Below are 20,423 nucleotides of genomic sequence, written 5' to 3'. Positions count from 1 at the left end.
ACCAGAGCTATTATCCACAAAAGAGAAAGAAGAGGCATACATCCAGGAAAAGAAGATCTAACACTATGCTCTATTTCACAACAACATGATTCTCAGTTTACAAGACCCAAGAAACTGCACCTGAAAACTTCTGAAACTCATGGACAAATGCAGCAAACTAGCAGGAAACAATCAAAACCCATAAACCACTTTCATGGGAGTAAACTAAAACAATTCATGACCATTTAAGCCAGCACTGCTGAAGGTAATCAAAGAAATCCTACATATAAAAAAGATTAAAAAAACAGAGCATGCGAAAGAATAAATGTCACTAGAGTAGGTAAGCAACTGTGAATTATGGGTGAATCCAATGTTAAAAGAAAGCAAAGTACCATGAAAAAAATACATACCTGTCTACCATTTACACTAAATGTAAATGGGCTTCACGATTCAATTAAAAGACACTAAGTGGAATACTGAAGGAAAATATCAAGACACAACTGTATGTTTCTGTCAGAAAAAAAAAAAAAAAACATCACATTCAAAGAGACTCTCAGAATATTTCCATTTCATACAAATGGAAGCCAAATGCAAGGAGCACTGGCTCTTCTCATATTTGCCAAAGCAGACTTCAAACCACAAAGAACCAGACATGACAAGGAGATTACTACCTACTGGTAAAAGGAATAATTTAACAAGAAGTTTTAATGGCTTAAAAGATATCAGTGCCCCTAATTTCATGCAAAAATATTTTTAAAGTGAAAAAACAGATGAACACCAATTTAATACGTGTGGGTCACTACAATTGATCCCTCTAACAAATAGAGTGATCATCCAGAAAAAAAAATCAACAAAAATTGCAGACTTCAGGTGTACATTTGATCAAAAGGACTTTAAAATGTCTACAGAATATTTACTCAGATAATAGTAGAATATTCACCATTCTCATAGAATGTTCTCATAAACAGGTTCCAGAGTAGGCTATAAAGGCTATTCCTAGCATATACACAAAGCAATTCCTCACACATCATCTGATATTAAAATAATATTTCAAACTGAGACCAAAAAAAAAAAAAACCCACAGAAACAGTACACCTTCTTAGAGAATGAGCAATACACTTTTACCCAATGTATGGCTCATCCACAAATCAGGTCAGGGAAATACTAAAAGACCCATAAAATCAATTAAAAAGAGAAACATAATCCAGATCTAGAGGGTACAATGAAAGCAGTGGTAAGATGGAAATTTATAAATGTGGCTACATACCATAAAAAATAAGAGGGATCTCAACTAAATGAACTACAGTGGAATCTCCAGGACTTAGGGAAACAAGAACAATACAACTCCAATTCCAGAAGAAACAAAGGAATGATAAATATTAGTATAAAAATTAATAACATGGAAAATGTTTGAAAAAATACCAAGGATCAATGGAACCAAGAGTTGGTTTTTGAAAAGATAAACAAGATTGATAAAGCCTGCACCAAACCAAACCAAGTAAAGAGAGAGAAGATATAAATGAATAAATTTAAGACAAAAGAAGTGGATCTTACAACACACCTTTCTGAAATCCTGAGGAAAATTAAGGACTACATTGAAAAGTTAAATGCCAATAAATTCAGAGAATGTTAGGATGATTTACATTATGAAATTTAGAATATGTGGAAGCAGCAGATAAATGTCTCTCTCTATATGACCTACAAAAATTGATTCAAGAGAATAACTGGAAATTTAAACAGACCAATAATATGTCATCATATTGAAGCAGTTATGAAAAGCCTTTCAAAAAATGCAAGTACCAGAGAGATTCATGGCTGAATTTTGTCAGACCATCAGATGAGAACTAACACAGCTACTCCCCCAAAGATTACATGTGATAGAAATGAAGGACACTGGCAAATGCATTTTAGGAGGGCAATATCATGAAGGCAATATCACTCTTTTAGAAAAACTGCCTAAGAACAAAACAAGAAAAGAAAAATTTTAATAATATTCTTGAGGAAGATATTTGCAAAACCCTCATGGAATTAATGAAAATAATTCGAATTATTTTAAGCATTATTTAAGCATTATTTAAGCATTGTAAGCATCATACAACAATATAAAATTGGATTAATTAGAAGAATGCAAAATGGTTCAACACATGCAAATCAATAATTGCAGAAAACCACAGAGACACAAGACAAGTCTCATTATGACCTCAATAGATATAGAAGAAGCCTCTGACAAAATTCAACAGTCCTTCATGAGATGTCTCAGCAAACAGAGAACAGTAAGAACTTCCCATAGTATTACAAAGTTTATATATTCCAAATCCAAAGTAAAGGGCAAACTGAATGGAGAAAAATCTACAGCATTGCCTCTAAAATCAGAAATAAGAATGAGGTGTGCATGTTCACCAGATTTCACATTTCACCAGAGCCCCTGAAATTGTAGTCACAGCAATTAGACAAGGGAAGAAAATTAAAAGAAGTCAAATTATTCCTATGTACAGATTATGTGATCTTCTTTTAGAAGACCCTAAAGTCTCTGCCAGAAGAAGTTAAGATGGGATATAGAACTTTAGCAAACTCTCTGAAAACAACTTCAAAATACAAACATGCATAATATATGTATACAATACAAACAACTCCACTGAGACTGAAATAGGGATAACATCTCCATTTATAGTAGAAGCAAAATAATACATAGGCATAATCCAGTCTAAAGTGGCAAATGGCAAAATCATAAAATGAAATTGAAGAGGTCTCAGTAAGAAAAAAAAAGAGGCATCATAAAATAGAGAAACATCTAATATTATAAAAAAAAGCAGAATTTAAGGTTGGGAATATATCCATATTCAGAAAGTGATTCACAGATTTTATGCAATTTCTATCAGACCTCTGATGGTGTTCATGGAACTGGAAAAAATTATCCTGAAATTCTTATCATTGAAAAAAAAGACCAAAAATTGAAAATGAAAACTTGAAACATAAGAGCAATGCAGAATGCAATATAATGCACAATTTCAAAGTATAACACAGAGCAATAGTAAGGAAAACAGCATGACCCTGGCATTAAAACAAACCAGAACTGACTGGAAACACAAAGACAGATCCACAAATTTGCAGTCATCTGATTCCGGGACAGAAGGTCAAGAACAAATGCATGGAAAAAGAAAGTTTCTTGAAAAAGGACCTGGCAACAAAGGAAATGATAAAGAGATTGAAGAATGAACCTACAGAAGAGGAGAAAATCTTATCTACAACTCCCCTGAGAGGGAATAAATAAGAATATATAAAGAATACAAAACATTTAATATCATGCACACAATTAAGTCAATGAATAAGAACTAAGCAAACATTTCTCAAGAGAAGAAACATAAATGATTAAATATGTAAGAAAAAATGATCAAAATATCTAGTAATCAAGGAAATGCAAGTCAAAACTGCACAGAGATTTTCCTCTGAATTCAGTTAGAATGTTAAATATCAAGAATATAGACAATAAAGGTCAGAGAGAATTTGGAGAAAAAGTACACTCACACATTGTTGGTGGGACGACAAGTTAGTGCAAACACTCTGGGAGGGAGAATGGAGATTTCTCAAAAAAACTGGGAATGAAACCACGATGTGGAGATACACTCCTCTGTGTTTGTCCAAAGTGGTAAAATCAGCAGACAAATGGGGATACAAATACATCAATGTCTATAGCAAAACAAGTAGCCAAGACGTACTTAATGGAATATAAATGTGGTATATATACATAGAAAAGTTTTACTCTGTTTTTTTGAATGAGATTTTTCTATCAGCCAACAAATGGATGAAATTGGAGAATGTCGTACAAAATACAATAAGTGAAATGAGAAAATCAAGCAAAGAAAAGTTTTCTCTCATAGGCAAAGCTAAAGCAACAGAAGAAGAACAATGGTGGAATGGTATCATGAATTAAGGGAAGATTAGTGAAGTAGAAAATGACTGATGGGGAAGGAGAAAGGTTAGATTCGTAGAGGGAATGTGCAAAGAATGTGACATAATTACTTGACGTTCGTGTGTAAGTATATCATGGTGACCTCCACTTTTATGTATCTCAATAAGCACTGATTAAAAATTAAAAATTAGAGGAGTGTAAAGGTATCTAGTAGAGGAGAGGAAGGTGAGCGAGGAGAAAAAGGAAAGGGAGGAACCTGGGTCTGAAATGGTACCAACAAAATGCATGTACGATTATATCACAATGAACTCAACTCATGTTCAACCATAAGGCACTTTATAGTAAAACACACGGTATTGGTTAAAATGGATATCCATATGTTGAAGAATGATATAGATCTCTATATCTCCCCATGCACAAGACAACACAAAGCAGATACAAAATATAGATTCAGAGTAGATGTGATGCTAATGCTTCTAGATAATCCGGGGAAACATCTCATCATATAAGTAGACTAAGGCTTTACGAACAGGAATATTATAGCAGAGGAAATAATAGCAAAAAGACACAAACAGAAGTTGCACTCAAATAAAATCTTTAGAAGAGCAAATGAAACTATTAACAAAGTAAGGAGAAAGTTTATTTCATGGAGGAAAATCCTTGCTGGTTAATCTTTGACAAAGGACTGGTATAATAAGTATAAAATAAGACTGAAATTCAGCACTGGAAATAAATACAACCCATTTAATCAATGGCACATGAATAGAGAGGTCACAAAGGAAAATGTATAATTGCTCAGCATTTATATGAAGTGCTATTCACTGTCTTTCACCATCAGGAACATGCAAATCAAAATTGAATTCAGAGTCTATCTTATCCCATTCAGAAGAAAGGCAATATTTAAGAATACAAGAAATAAACTACAATGATGATATGGGGAATAGGAATTCTTCAACATTATTGTTGAGGATGAATATTATTTTTGTTGATTTTTTAAATAAATGACAGCAGAATGCATCACAATTCTTATTACACATATACAGTACATTTTTTTCATATCTCTAGTTGTATATAAAGTAGGTTGACACCAATTCATGCCTTTATACTTGTACTTTGGATAATGATGTCTATCACATTCCACCATCCTTGCTAATGCCCTGCCCTCTCCTTTTCCTTCCCACTCCTCTGCCCTATCTAGAATTAATCTGTAAGTATGAATATTATTATAGACACTATGGAAATCAGGAGGGTGGTTTACTCCTAAAACTAGAAAGACAAATTATATTTCTTTCACTTCTTAGTTGAAATGAATTTCAAATGTTTCAATAGACTCTCGTCTACAGTTCCTGCTAATCTTCACTTCTCTAATTTTGTTGTTTGCAGTATATGTCCTTTGTTTTCACTCTCTTATTCAATCTACACAGTTACCTTGCTCTTCTTTAAAGACTACTTCCTAATTTTTTGCCTTCTAACCTTAATATTCACCTAGCTTTCAGCTATTCATTTGGTTTTCTTTCTACTTCTTTCCTTCCTCAACAGCATACATGAAATTTTTTTCTTCTACCAACATCTACAAATCTCAATCCTGCACATAATTCTTTCTTGGTGCTATACTCATTCGCTATTGTGAACTACTAGGGGCCTTATATTTCGTTTTAGGATCAGTATCACCATTATAAGGATATGGAGGATGATATGTTAAAAAGGGGGAGTGGGAAAAAATTTGTTACAAGGAACCTTACCTTCGTGTCAGGTGATGACGGAGGAGTCCCATGCAAGCTCTTGACTTTGATTCTTCTGGCATGACCAGTCCAAAATATACATTCTGCTCCTTTATCAGAATCATTGTTGTCTCCTGAGGGTTGATTTTTTTGCTTGTCCTGGTCACATTTTGCTTTCATGATAAAAAACAAAGTAAAATATATGTGAAACTCTCTGTAATTTCAAGTCATTAACACCACAAGAATGGAAAGTATTCAAAGAGATTACCATCATTCTTGGATTGCAAAGAATATTTACGAACTTCTCCTTTTTCTTCACAGACAGTCTAGGAAGAAAAAAAAACATGATAAGTGTAATGAGCAAGCATTACATAAAGGTTCTTCTCAGCAACACACAGATCATTTTATAAAATACACCACATCTGAGGCCACAAAGCATCCAAATAACTGGAAATTTACCGTGCATCCCATCAGATCATCATAGAATGAAATTAGAAATCAACAACATAATAAAAAAAATAAAAGCTTCTCTAACAAATATAAACTAAATGTATGCTACTGATTGACCAAAGGATAGCAGAAGACATCATGGACGAAATATAATACTTAAAAGTAAGTGAGAATAGACACACAACATATCCGAAACTCAGAGGCATTATGAAAGTGGTTCAATGAGGAGAGCCCAGAACACTGATTTAATTCATTACAAGAATAGAAACTCCCCAAATAAATAACCTAAGTAATAGAAAAAGAAGAACAAATCAACACTAAATGCAGCACAAGATGGGAAAGGATTAAAATCAGAGGCAAGATCCATGAAATGGAAACAACAAAACAGTTTCTAAAACAACAATGATACAAAAAGTTGGTCTTTTAAAAAAAAAAAAAATAAGATAAAATGCATAAACCTTAAGCCATGCTTATTAGAGAAAGAAGAAAAAATACAATTGTCTAAAATTTATGGTGTATGAGTAAATATCAAACAGACAACTTTAGATTGGAATAGAGAGGCTAATCAGAAAATATTTGCAAAACTTATACTCCAATCACATAGAAAATCATAAAGACATTGATAAATTTCTACATTAAGATTACCTCCCCAAACTGAGCCTTGACAACATAGAAAATTAAAAGATCAATTTCAAACTATGAAATAGAAGATACTATTCAAAGCCCAGCCACAATGAAAAACAAAAGCACACAATGGGATCTCAATGGATTTCAACCAGATCTTCAATGAAGAATTAACATCAATCCTCTTCAAAGTATTCTATGAAGAAAAAAATGGAGGTGACACATCAAAACTCCTCTATGAAGTTAGAATCACGCTGATTCCAAAATCAGACAAAGACACATCAAGGAAACAAAACTTCAGGCCAATAATCCTAATGTACATAAAAGGAAATTTGTTTTGTTTTGTTTTAAACAGCATACTACAGGGTCAAGGCACATCAATGTTTATAGCACCAGAATACACCATAGCTAAACTGTGGATCCAACCTAGATGCCCTTCAGTGGATGAGTGGATAAAAAATGTGTGGCATACACAATGGAATATTACTCAGCAATAAAAGAATAAAACATGGCATATACAGGTAATGGATGGCATTACACAAGGTAATGTTAACTAAGATAGCTAATCCCCAAAAAACCAAATGATGAATGTTTTCTCTGATATAAGGAGGCTGACTCATAGTGGGGTAGGTAGAGGGACCTTGGGTGGAATAGATGCATTCTAGATAGGGAAGAGAGTTGGGAGAGAAAGGGAGAGGGCAGGGGATTAGCAAGGATGGTGGAATGTGATGGACATTATTTAAAGTACATGAATGAAGGCAAAAATTGGGTGTCAACTTACTTTATACACAGAGATATTAAAAATTATGGTGTACATGAATAATAAGAATCATAATACAAAAAAAAAACAAAGTACACGTATAAAGACAGGAATTGGCATGAACATACTTTATATACAAAGATAAGAAAAATTGTGCTCTATATGTGTAATAAGAATAGTAATGCATACTGCTGTTGTGTATTTTAAAAAATCAATTAAATAGAAAATATATATAAGGAAATGTTCTTTAAAAATACTGGTAAATTGCACAGTAAACACATGAAAAAGAAGTCCACTACAAGCAAGTGCATTGCACTCTAGGGATGGAATGTTGGCTGAACATAGGGAAAACAACCCTTATCATTTACCACATCATGACACAAAAAGACAAGAACATCATGACTATCTCAATAGAAGCAGAAAAAGCATTTAACAAAATAAAAGTTAAAACACAAGAAACCAGGAAGAGTAAAACCATACCACAATATTGTGAAATATATTTATACTAAAACCAAGGCCAACCTCATTCTATATAGAGACAAACTTAAAGCATTCCTTCTAAAAACTGGAAAATGTCAGGGATGCCTGCTCTTACCACTTCTGTTCAAAATACTCCTTTGTCACTCTAACCAGAGCTATTATCCACAAAAGAGAAAGAAGAGGCATACATCCAGGAAAAGAAGATCTAACACTATGCTCTATTTCACAACAACATGATTCTCAGTTTACAAGACCCAAGAAACTGCACCTGAAAACTTCTGAAACTCATGGACAAATGCAGCAAACTAGCAGGAAACAATCAAAACCCATAAACCACTTTCATGGGAGTAAACTAAAACAATTCATGACCATTTAAGCCAGCACTGCTGAAGGTAATCAAAGAAATCCTACATATAAAAAAGATTAAAAAAACAGAGCATGCGAAAGAATAAATGTCACTAGAGTAGGTAAGCAACTGTGAATTATGGGTGAATCCAATGTTAAAAGAAAGCAAAGTACCATGAAAAAAATACATACCTGTCTACCATTTACACTAAATGTAAATGGGCTTCACGATTCAATTAAAAGACACTAAGTGGAATACTGAAGGAAAATATCAAGACACAACTGTATGTTTCTGTCAGAAAAAAAAAAAAACATCACATTCAAAGAGACTCTCAGAATATTTCCATTTCATACAAATGGAAGCCAAATGCAAGGAGCACTGGCTCTTCTCATATTTGCCAAAGCAGACTTCAAACCACAAAGAACCAGACATGACAAGGAGATTACTACCTACTGGTAAAAGGAATAATTTAACAAGAAGTTTTAATGGCTTAAAAGATATCAGTGCCCCTAATTTCATGCAAAAATATTTTTAAAGTGAAAAAACAGATGAACACCAATTTAATACGTGTGGGTCACTACAATTGATCCCTCTAACAAATAGAGTGATCATCCAGAAAAAAAAATCAACAAAAATTGCAGACTTCAGGTGTACATTTGATCAAAAGGACTTTAAAATGTCTACAGAATATTTACTCAGATAATAGTAGAATATTCACCATTCTCATAGAATGTTCTCATAAACAGGTTCCAGAGTAGGCTATAAAGGCTATTCCTAGCATATACACAAAGCAATTCCTCACACATCATCTGATATTAAAATAATATTTCAAACTGAGACCAAAAAAAAAAAACCCACAGAAACAGTACACCTTCTTAGAGAATGAGCAATACACTTTTACCCAATGTATGGCTCATCCACAAATCAGGTCAGGGAAATACTAAAAGACCCATAAAATCAATTAAAAAGAGAAACATAATCCAGATCTAGAGGGTACAATGAAAGCAGTGGTAAGATGGAAATTTATAAATGTGGCTACATACCATAAAAAATAAGAGGGATCTCAACTAAATGAACTACAGTGGAATCTCCAGGACTTAGGGAAACAAGAACAATACAACTCCAATTCCAGAAGAAACAAAGGAATGATAAATATTAGTATAAAAATTAATAACATGGAAAATGTTTGAAAAAATACCAAGGATCAATGGAACCAAGAGTTGGTTTTTGAAAAGATAAACAAGATTGATAAAGCCTGCACCAAACCAAACCAAGTAAAGAGAGAGAAGATATAAATGAATAAATTTAAGACAAAAGAAGTGGATCTTACAACACACCTTTCTGAAATCCTGAGGAAAATTAAGGACTACATTGAAAAGTTAAATGCCAATAAATTCAGAGAATGTTAGGATGATTTACATTATGAAATTTAGAATATGTGGAAGCAGCAGATAAATGTCTCTCTCTATATGACCTACAAAAATTGATTCAAGAGAATAACTGGAAATTTAAACAGACCAATAATATGTCATCATATTGAAGCAGTTATGAAAAGCCTTTCAAAAAATGCAAGTACCAGAGAGATTCATGGCTGAATTTTGTCAGACCATCAGATGAGAACTAACACAGCTACTCCCCCAAAGATTACATGTGATAGAAATGAAGGACACTGGCAAATGCATTTTAGGAGGGCAATATCATGAAGGCAATATCACTCTTTTAGAAAAACTGCCTAAGAACAAAACAAGAAAAGAAAAATTTTAATAATATTCTTGAGGAAGATATTTGCAAAACCCTCATGGAATTAATGAAAATAATTCGAATTATTTTAAGCATTATTTAAGCATTATTTAAGCATTGTAAGCATCATACAACAATATAAAATTGGATTAATTAGAAGAATGCAAAATGGTTCAACACATGCAAATCAATAATTGCAGAAAACCACAGAGACACAAGACAAGTCTCATTATGACCTCAATAGATATAGAAGAAGCCTCTGACAAAATTCAACAGTCCTTCATGAGATGTCTCAGCAAACAGAGAACAGTAAGAACTTCCCATAGTATTACAAAGTTTATATATTCCAAATCCAAAGTAAAGGGCAAACTGAATGGAGAAAAATCTACAGCATTGCCTCTAAAATCAGAAATAAGAATGAGGTGTGCATGTTCACCAGATTTCACATTTCACCAGAGCCCCTGAAATTGTAGTCACAGCAATTAGACAAGGGAAGAAAATTAAAAGAAGTCAAATTATTCCTATGTACAGATTATGTGATCTTCTTTTAGAAGACCCTAAAGTCTCTGCCAGAAGAAGTTAAGATGGGATATAGAACTTTAGCAAACTCTCTGAAAACAACTTCAAAATACAAACATGCATAATATATGTATACAATACAAACAACTCCACTGAGACTGAAATAGGGATAACATCTCCATTTATAGTAGAAGCAAAATAATACATAGGCATAATCCAGTCTAAAGTGGCAAATGGCAAAATCATAAAATGAAATTGAAGAGGTCTCAGTAAGAAAAAAAAAAGAGGCATCATAAAATAGAGAAACATCTAATATTATAAAAAAAAAGCAGAATTTAAGGTTGGGAATATATCCATATTCAGAAAGTGATTCACAGATTTTATGCAATTTCTATCAGACCTCTGATGGTGTTCATGGAACTGGAAAAAATTATCCTGAAATTCTTATCATTGAAAAAAAAGACCAAAAATTGAAAATGAAAACTTGAAACATAAGAGCAATGCAGAATGCAATATAATACACAATTTCAAAGTATAACACAGAGCAATAGTAAGGAAAACAGCATGACCCTGGCATTAAAACAAACCAGAACTGACTGGAAACACAAAGACAGATCCACAAATTTGCAATCATCTGATTCCTGGACAGAAATGCCAAAAACAAATGCATGGGAAAAGAAAGCTTTTTTTTTTTTTTTAAGTCCAAGCATTAAAAGAAATGATAAAGAGAGTAAAGAGAAAAATCTATAGAGGAGGATAAAATCTGTCTACAACTCATCTTAGAGGGCATTAATAAGAATATTCACACAATACAAAACACTTAATGCCATAAATACAATTAAGTCAATTAATAAGAACTAAACAAACATTTTTCAATAGAAGAAACAAAAAAGATCAAATAAGTAAGAAAAAAATTATCTAAGTATCTACTAATCAAGGATATGCAAGTCAAAACTACACAGAGACTTTCCTCTGAATTCAGTCAGAATGTTAAACACCAAGAATATAGACAATAAATGTTGGTGAGAATGTGGGAAAAAAAGGTACATTCATACATTGTTGGTGGGACCACAAGTTAGTGCGAACCCTCTGGGAGGGAGAATGGAGATTTCTCAAAAAACTGTTATTGAAACCACCATGTGGACATATACTCATCAGTTATATGTCCAAAGTGGAAAAATCTGCAGACCAATAGGGATACAAATACATCAATGTCTATAGCAAAACAACACGCAGTAGCCAAGACATACTGAATGGAATATAAATGTGGTATATATACATAGAAAAGTTTTATTCTGTCTTTTCCAATGAGATTTCGCCATGAGCCAATAAATAGATGGAATTGGGAATGTCACACAAAATGCAATAAGTCAAATGAGAAAATCAAGCAAAGAAAAGTTTTCTCTCATAGGCAAAAGCTAAAGCAACCTAAGAAAAACAATAGTGCAATGGATATCACAAAGTTAAGGAAAGATTAGTGAAGTAGAAAATGATTGATGGGGATGTAGAAGGGTTAGATTCGTGGAGGGAATAGGCAATGAATGTGACATAATTACTCAGTGTGCATGTGGAAGTATATTATGGTGACCTCCACCTTTATGTATCTCAATAAGCACTGATAAAAAATTTAAAAATAAAGGAGTGGAAGGGTGTCCAGTAGAGGAGAGGAAGGTTAGGGAGGAGAAAAAGGAAAGGGAAGAACTCGGGTCTGAAATGGTGCCAACAAAATGCAGGTATGATTATATCACAATGAACTCAACGTATGTTCAACCATAAGGCACTTTATAGAAAAACACATGGTATTGGTTAAAATGGATATCCATATGTTGAAGAATGGATATAGATCTCTATATCTCCCCATGCACAAGACAACACAGAATGGATACAAAACATAGATTGAGTAATAGGAATGCTGCTAATGCTTCTAGGTAATCCAGGGAAACATCTCATCATGTACCACAGACTAAGGCTTTATGAACAGAAATATTAGAGCAGAGGAAATAATAGCACAAAGACACAAACAGAAGTGCATCAAAGTAAAATTTTCATAAGACCAAAGGGACCCACCAATATAGTGAGGAGAAAGTTTATAGCATAGAGGGCAATCCTTGCTGGCTAATCTTTGATAAAGGATTGGTATATTAAATATATAAACAAGTAAGAAATTCACCACTGGAAATGCAAACAACCCATTTAATCAATGCAACATAAACAGAGAGGTCACCAAGGAAAATGTATAATTTCTCAGCTTCTATATGAAGTGCTATTCACTGTCTTTAGCCATCAGGGACATGCAAATCAAAATTCAATTCAGAGTCTATCTTACCCCATTCATAAAGGCAATATTCAAGAATTCAAGAAATAAACACCAATGATGATTGGGGAATAGGAATTCATCAACGTTATTGGTGAGGATGCATATTATGACACCCACTATGGGAATTAGGAGGTTACTCCTAAAACTAAAAAGACAAATATCAATTGGCTCAGCAATAACATGCCCCACTATTTACAGAAAAACAATAGTCAGTGTACACGCAATGGACTAGTTTTCAGCCCTAAGAATTGTGTCATGTAGCAGAAAAATTGATGGAACTGGACAGCACCCTATTGAATCAAATAAGCCAGACACAGAAAGGAACATGTCATTAGTGGAAAGGTTCATCACCAAATTTGAGAGAAGACAATTAGTGAAAAGGGAGAAGAGAGAAAACTGAAGGAGGAGGAGATGCTAAGGCTATATTTTGGGAGTGATATGCTTCACACTAACTTATACACATATGAAAATATGCCACAGTGAAACCCTCTATTCTGTATAACAAAGGTGCACAGTTCCAAAACTCTAACTATCTTAATCATTTTCATTAGTACTAAGATGAAATAATTATTTGAACTCTTACTAAGAAGGGAAGTGATGAAATTTATTATCTAAAATGTGTAGGCATATATTTGAATGTGTTATTATATTTCACAATCATAAAATGATCATGGTGATGTTATCTCACACCCTGTTCGCAATCCCTCCAGAATATGAGGAGATGAATGGTAGACAAGTGTTCTCTCTGGAGAGAACGTAGTCCTCCCCTAGACCTTTATGGTGCTGGCCCCTTACCTTGCTTGATGGGTCCACTTAAATGTCACACATGGGGCGGCCGGCGCGGGTGACACAGGGGCCCGCGGGCCGCACAGGCCGCCGCCACCCCGCGGTCCCGGGCTCGCGCAGTCCCTCCGGCCTTTTTGCGGAAGCGGGGGGCGCAAGTCCGGAGGTGGGCCTGTCGTGGGGGCGCCGCGACCTGCGGGGCGGCAGGGCTTGCGGCCTCTCCAGAGTTGGTCTGCAGAAGTCGCGGGATCCCGAGGCCCGCCGCTGGGCGTGCAGCCTCCCCAAGCCGCGGCGCCCCCAGCTCTTATCCACGGGCCCCTCCGCAGTGCTCGCGGGAGCGGCAGGGCGGCGTCCGCAGATCCGGGCTGGTCGGAGGCTAGGCTGCCCCTGGCGGGTGCGCGCCGCCGGGCGGGCCCAGTGCCGAGGACGCTCTGCGGGGACCTAGGCATTGCTGTCTGCAGCGTGCCTGCAGCATCTGTGGAGGAGACCACGGCCTCCACCATGTGCCACATCTTGAACCTGTACCGTCGGACCACTTGGCTGCACCAGGCACTGCGGGAAGGCACGTGGGTCCAGAGTGGTGAGCAGATCCGCGAAGTGGCCTCAGGAGCTGCTAGGATCCGCGGGGAGACCGTGGGCATCATTGGACTAGGTCGTGTGGGGCAGGCAGTGGCGCTACCGGCCAAGGCCTTCGGCTTCAGCGTGCTCTTCTATGACCGGTACCTGTCGGATGGCAGGGAACGGGCCCAGGGGCTGCAGCGAGTGAGCACCCTGCAGGACCTGCTCTTCCACAGCGACTGTGTGACGCTGCACTGCGGCCTCAAGGAGCACAACCACCACCTCATCAACGACTTCACCATTAAGCAGATGAGACAAGGGGCCTTTCTGGTGAACACAGCTCGTGGCGGGCTGGTGGATGAGAAGGCGCTGGCCCAGGCCCTGAAGGAAGGACGCATCCGTGGCGCAGCACTGGACTGCATGAGTCGGAGCCCTTCAGTTTCATCCAGGGGCCCTTGAAGGATGCGCCCAACCTCATCTGCACCCCCCATGCTGCGTGGTACAGCGAGCAGGCGTCCATCGAGATGCAGGAGGAGGCAGCCCAGGAGATCCGGCGAGCCATCACAGGCCGGATCCCTGATAGCCTGAAAAACTGCGTCAACAAGGACCACCTGACGGCTGCCACGCACTGGGCCAGCATGGACCCTGCCATGGTGCACCCTGAGCTCAATCGGGCTGCCTACAGCAGATACCCGCCAGGCGTGGTGGGCGTGGCCCCCACTGGCATCCCGGCTGCAGTGGAAGGCATCCTACCCAGAGCCACGTCCCTGTCCCACGGCCTGCCCCCTGTGGCCCACCCACCCCATGCCCCTTCTCCTGGCCAAACTGTCAAGCCTGAGGCGGATAGAGACCACATGAGTGATCAGTTGTAGCCCAGCCAGGAATGTGCAGAGAGGCGCCTGCGCCCCGTGCCCCAGACACTGGCCCAGGCGTGTGCAGGGCGCGAGGCAGCGCAGCCTCTGTGTCCACTGTAGTTGTCCCGTCCTGTGGGCTGGCTCACTGTCCTGTGTCCTTTGTGTTCCTCGTTGAGCAAAAGAAGTTAGTAGTCAGTTCTCTCATGGATGGTCTTGTCTGTGTGCAGTCTTTAGGACATGACGGGGGATTCGTTTGCTTAGCTGTCAACAAAAGCCAGCCGCAGGACCTGCGGCCATGGTCTGAGCTCCCTCTGTTGGACGCCCTCCGCGCGGCCCCTTCTCAGGACTTGGGTGCTTCCGGCTTCCTTTATGTGGCACAGTGCACTGTTTTTTCTACCTGCTTGTCTTATTTTTAGAATAATTTAGAAAAACAACAAAGGCTGTTTTCCTGATTTTGGCATGAACCCCCTTGTTCCAAATGGAGACGGCATCTCAAGCAGCTCAGAGGAGGGGGCGCCTGGAGCTCCCTGTGCTGACTGTCCTGGGCGCTGCGGTCGCCAAGTCCCGCCTGCGCCCTTGCCGTCCTGCTGATGTGGTAGGCTAGCAATATTTTGGTTAAAATCATGTTTGTGACTGTAACCATTTGTATGAATTATGTTAAAGAAATAAAAGTCCCAGAAAGAAAAAAAATGTCACACATGGAAAAACCTTCACTGATTCCAGAATTCCACTCACCCACTTTTCCATGTTGGAACTATTTGAGTACTCCATAAATTTTAAATATGTGAGATTTATATGTCTTTCAATTATTAGTTAAAATGAATTTCAAGTGTTTCAGAAGACCCTTGTCTACAGTTACTGCTATCCTTAACTTCACTAATTCTGTTGTTTGCAGTACATCCTTTGTGTTCACTTTCTTATTCAATCTACATAGTTATATTACTCTTCATTAAAGACTACTTCCTATTTTTCTGCCTTCTAACATTCAAATTCACCTTTCAGCTATTCATTTGGTTTCTTTCTACTTCTTTCCCTCCACAACAGCATACATGACAATCTTTTCTTCTACCAACATCTACAAATCTCAATCCTGCACATAATTCTTTCTTGGTGCTATACACATTTGCTATTGTGAACTACTAGGGGCCTTATGTTTATTTTTAGGATCAGTATCACCATTATAAGGATATGGAGGATGATATGTTAAAAAGGGGGAGTGGGAAAAATTTGTTACAAGGAGCCTTACCTTCATGTCAGGTGAGGAAGGAGGAGTACCATGCAAGCTCTTAACTTTGATTCTTCTGACAGGAGCAGTCCAAAATATACATTCTGCTCCTTTACCAGAATCATTGTTGTCACATGAGGCTTGATTTTCTTCCTTGTCCTGGTCACATTTTGCTTTCATGAAAAAAAAAAAAAGTAAAATACACATGAAACTCTCTGTAATTTCAAGTCAATAAACAGTCCAGGAATGGAAAGTCACCAAAGAAATTACCATCATCTTCTCCTTTTCCTTCACAGTCAGTCTAGAAAGGGAAAAACATAATAAATCTAAGGAGCAAGCATTACAAACAGGTTCTTCTCAGAAACACACAGATCATTTTATAAAATACACCACATCTAAGGCCACAAAGCATCTCTAAGTCATTCAAAAAATTAGAAAATTACCTTGCATTCCATCAGATCATCATGGAATGAAATTAGAAAGCAACAACATAATAAAATATAAAAGCTTCTCTAATAACTATAAGCTAAATAGTATGCTACTGAATGACTGAAGGATAGCAGAGGATGTCATGGATAAAATATAAGGATATATAAAATAAATGAGAATAGTCACACAACATATCCAAAACACTGAGACACTATGAAGGTGATTCTATGAGGAGAACTCGGAGCACTGATTTCATTCATTAAAAGAATAAAAATTCTCCAAATAAATAACCTAAGATTACATTCCATAGCCCTAGAAAAAAGAAGAGCAAATTAACACTAAATGTAGCACAAGATGAAAAATAATTAAAATCAGCATCAAGTCAATGAAATGGAAACAAAAAAAGTTTCTAATATAACAATGATACAAAAAGTTGTTCCTTTTAAAAAAAATAGATAAAATTGATAAACCTTAAGCCATGCTAAAAAGAGAAAGAAGGAAAAATTCAATTTTCTAAAATTTATGATGTATACAGAAATATCACCACAGACAACATTGGATTGTAATACAGAGGCTAATCAGAAAATATTTTGAAAACTTATACTCCGATCACATAGAAAATTATAAAGACATTGAGAAATTTCTACATTAAGATCACCTACCCAAACAGAGCCTAGACAACATAGAAAATTTAAAGATCAATTTCAAGCAATAAAATAAAAGATATTATTGAATGCCCAGCCACAAAGAAGAGCCAAGGACACAATGGAATCTCAACTGATTTCAACCAGATCTTCAATGAAGAATTAACATCAATCCTCTCCAAATTATTCTATGGAAAAAAAACAGTAGAGGGACACTTCCAAACTTCTTCTATGAAGCTAGAATCATGCTGATTTCAAAATCAGACAAAAACACATCAAGGAAACAAAAATTCAGTCCAATAAGTCTGATATACATAAAAGGAAATGTTCTTAATAAAATACTGGGAAATTGGATACCAAAATACATGAATAAGATAGTGCACCACAAGCAAGTGGTTTTCACTCCAGGGATGCAATGTTGGCCAATCTTAGGGAAAACAACCAATGTAATTCATCACATCATGACACAAAAACACAAGAATCCCGTAACTATCTCAATAGAAGCACAAAAAGCATCTGACAAGGTTAAAATTAAAACACCAGAAACCAGGAGAATAAAAACATACCTCAGAGAGATTCATGGCTGAATTCTGCCAGACCATCAAATGACAACTAATAATGATGCACCCCCAAAGATTACATGGGAGAGAAAAGAAGGAGACTGGCAAAACACATAATATTTGCGAAATTATAGGAAAACTGAATAAGAAGAAACAAGAAAAGAAAATTATTTAATTATATACTTGAGGAAGATATTTGCAAAAACGCTCATGGAATACTTGAAGACAATTTCATCAACACATTTAATCATCATAGAACAACATAACATTCAATTAATTAGAAGAATGCAAAATGGTTCAACATATGCAAATCAATGCAGTACACCACATACACAATAGAGGACAAAAATCTCATGATCATTACAATAGAAGTAAAAAAAGCCTCTGTCAAAATTCTACCATTCCTCATGAGAAAAGTCCTAAGAAACAAAGGACATCAAGAACTTGTTATAGTATTACAACAGTCATGTATGGCAAAGGCAAAGCCAAAGCCAATGGCATACTGAATGGTGAAAATCTATGTCATTTCTCCTAAAATCAGAAACAAGAATAAGCTCTGCATGCTCACTACTCCTATACAAAATAGCACCTGAAATTTCAGTCAGAGCAATTAGACAAGGGAAGCAAATAAAAAGTAAGAAGTCAAATTATCCCTTTTTACATATTATGTGATCCTCTTTTAGAAGATCTTAATGGCTCTCCCAGAAGAAGTTAAGATGGGATAAACAAACTTAGCAAAGTAGCTGAAAACAAAATCAACATGCAAACATAAATGATATATGTATACAATAAAATGAATGAAATCACAATAACAACTCCACTCACAATAGAAATAAATTTATACATAGGAATTAACCAAGGTAAGAGATTATATAACAATTCAAAGAAAACTGCATAATGATAAAAAGGAAATTGTACAAGATAAAAGAAAATATAGAGACCTCTAATATTCATGAAAAGACAATATTGAGAAAACATCCACATACATAAAGTGGTACAGAATTTATGCAATCCCTAGCAAACCTCCAATGACAGCTCGGAAGGCTAAGACATGAAGATCAAAAGTTCAAAACCAGTCTCAGGAATGGTGAGCACTAAGCAACTCAGTGAGACCCTGCCTCTAAATAAAGTAGAAAATAGGGCTGGTGCTGGGGCTCAGTAGTTGAGTGCCCTTGAGTTCAATCCCTGGTACCAAAATAAAATAAATAAGTACAGAAACTTCTATAATTTGAATCTTAGAATGTGACATGAGGTCTTGGAGTGAATATGTTAAAACATAACTATGTAAAAACAATCTTTTAATTAATATTGTACAATATGGTGAGAGTCTTTGTTTCTAGAACTGATTATTATTTGTAATATATCCTTCAGATGGACGAAGAGATTTAAATACTCTTTTAATGGAAGTACTCAGAAAACATGGGGGCAATACCATTGTCATACAAATTTTGAAAAACAGATTTAAAATTTCTAAATTTTCATAGTTCTTAACAATATCTAGTGTAAATTTAGAACCAAGGATTGAGAAGGAGAAAAATCTCTACCAAAAATGATGTGATACTAAAATATAAACTGGCTCAGAGAACAACTACTACAGGCAATGTGCTGTGCAGCTTTCAAACAAAAGTCACCATGATAATTACCAAAACTAATTAATTAAAAATTAATTTAGATCCAAATATCATGTTAGTCACATCAGTAGGACTTAGGTTACAGTAAATAAATTTAGGTTACAGTAAATAAATTTAAACAAAAATCCCTGACCAAATCTCATTATTTATCTGCAGCTGGAAGGCTCTACATAATCCAGTTCTTGTATCACTACATATTTTCCAGCTGCTACCACCCTTAAGTGCTTGCAGACCATCACTATGTACAAAACTATAAAAATAAAATAAATAAAAATTTCAACTGCACATAACATTGTTTATTTTGCAAAATTCCAACATAAAATAACCAGAAGATCACTGCTAATTGTAATGGTACACACTTCACAAAACAAAATCCATACCAAGAACATTAATTTCACAATGGTGCACTTTACCTTGGTATCAGATTTATTGGTGCCCACATTGTATGTAAGCCCATCTTCAATAGAACCAGATTCCCTGGAAAATCATTAGAGCAAAAATGAAAAACAACATTGAGTGAGCCCAGGTTTTCGAAGAAATAAATGCTGGTCAATATCTGGATATCACTATATTACATGATTTTTCTAAATTGATGTAATTAACATATGACCTCTGTTTTAAAAAACAGTATTTTTACCCTCCTCGACTCTACTTTTCTAATCAATTGAATAGTAAAAGAAGACATACTTAGTTCTGTTTCAAAGGTGATGGCCAGGTTGACAGAGCCTGAGAATAAACCTTTTTAAAAAATGGTCCTGAAGGCTGAACAGAAAATCCAACTAATCGGAGAAATCACTGTTATTACCTGAACTGAAACAAAAACTGGTAACCCAGATGAGGTTTCTACCTCAGATACACTGTCTCTACTCCCTTGTATCTCCAGGAATCAAAGA

At 36.1% G+C, this 20,423-nt stretch overlaps 1 pseudogene; it reads left to right on the top strand.

Moving 5' to 3' along the window:
• Positions 1–12,278: 12,278 nt before the first annotated feature.
• LOC144255074 (C-terminal-binding protein 1 pseudogene) lies at positions 12,279–15,059 on the top strand (annotated as a pseudogene).
• The last annotated feature ends 5,364 nt before the right edge of the window (positions 15,060–20,423 follow it).

Source organism: Urocitellus parryii, chromosome 5, assembly GCF_045843805.1.
Source record: "Urocitellus parryii isolate mUroPar1 chromosome 5, mUroPar1.hap1, whole genome shotgun sequence".
Taxonomy (NCBI): Eukaryota; Metazoa; Chordata; class Mammalia; order Rodentia; family Sciuridae; genus Urocitellus; species Urocitellus parryii.
Note: the sequence above shows the minus strand (reverse complement) of the source record. Positions and strands in the feature narration are given on the sequence as shown.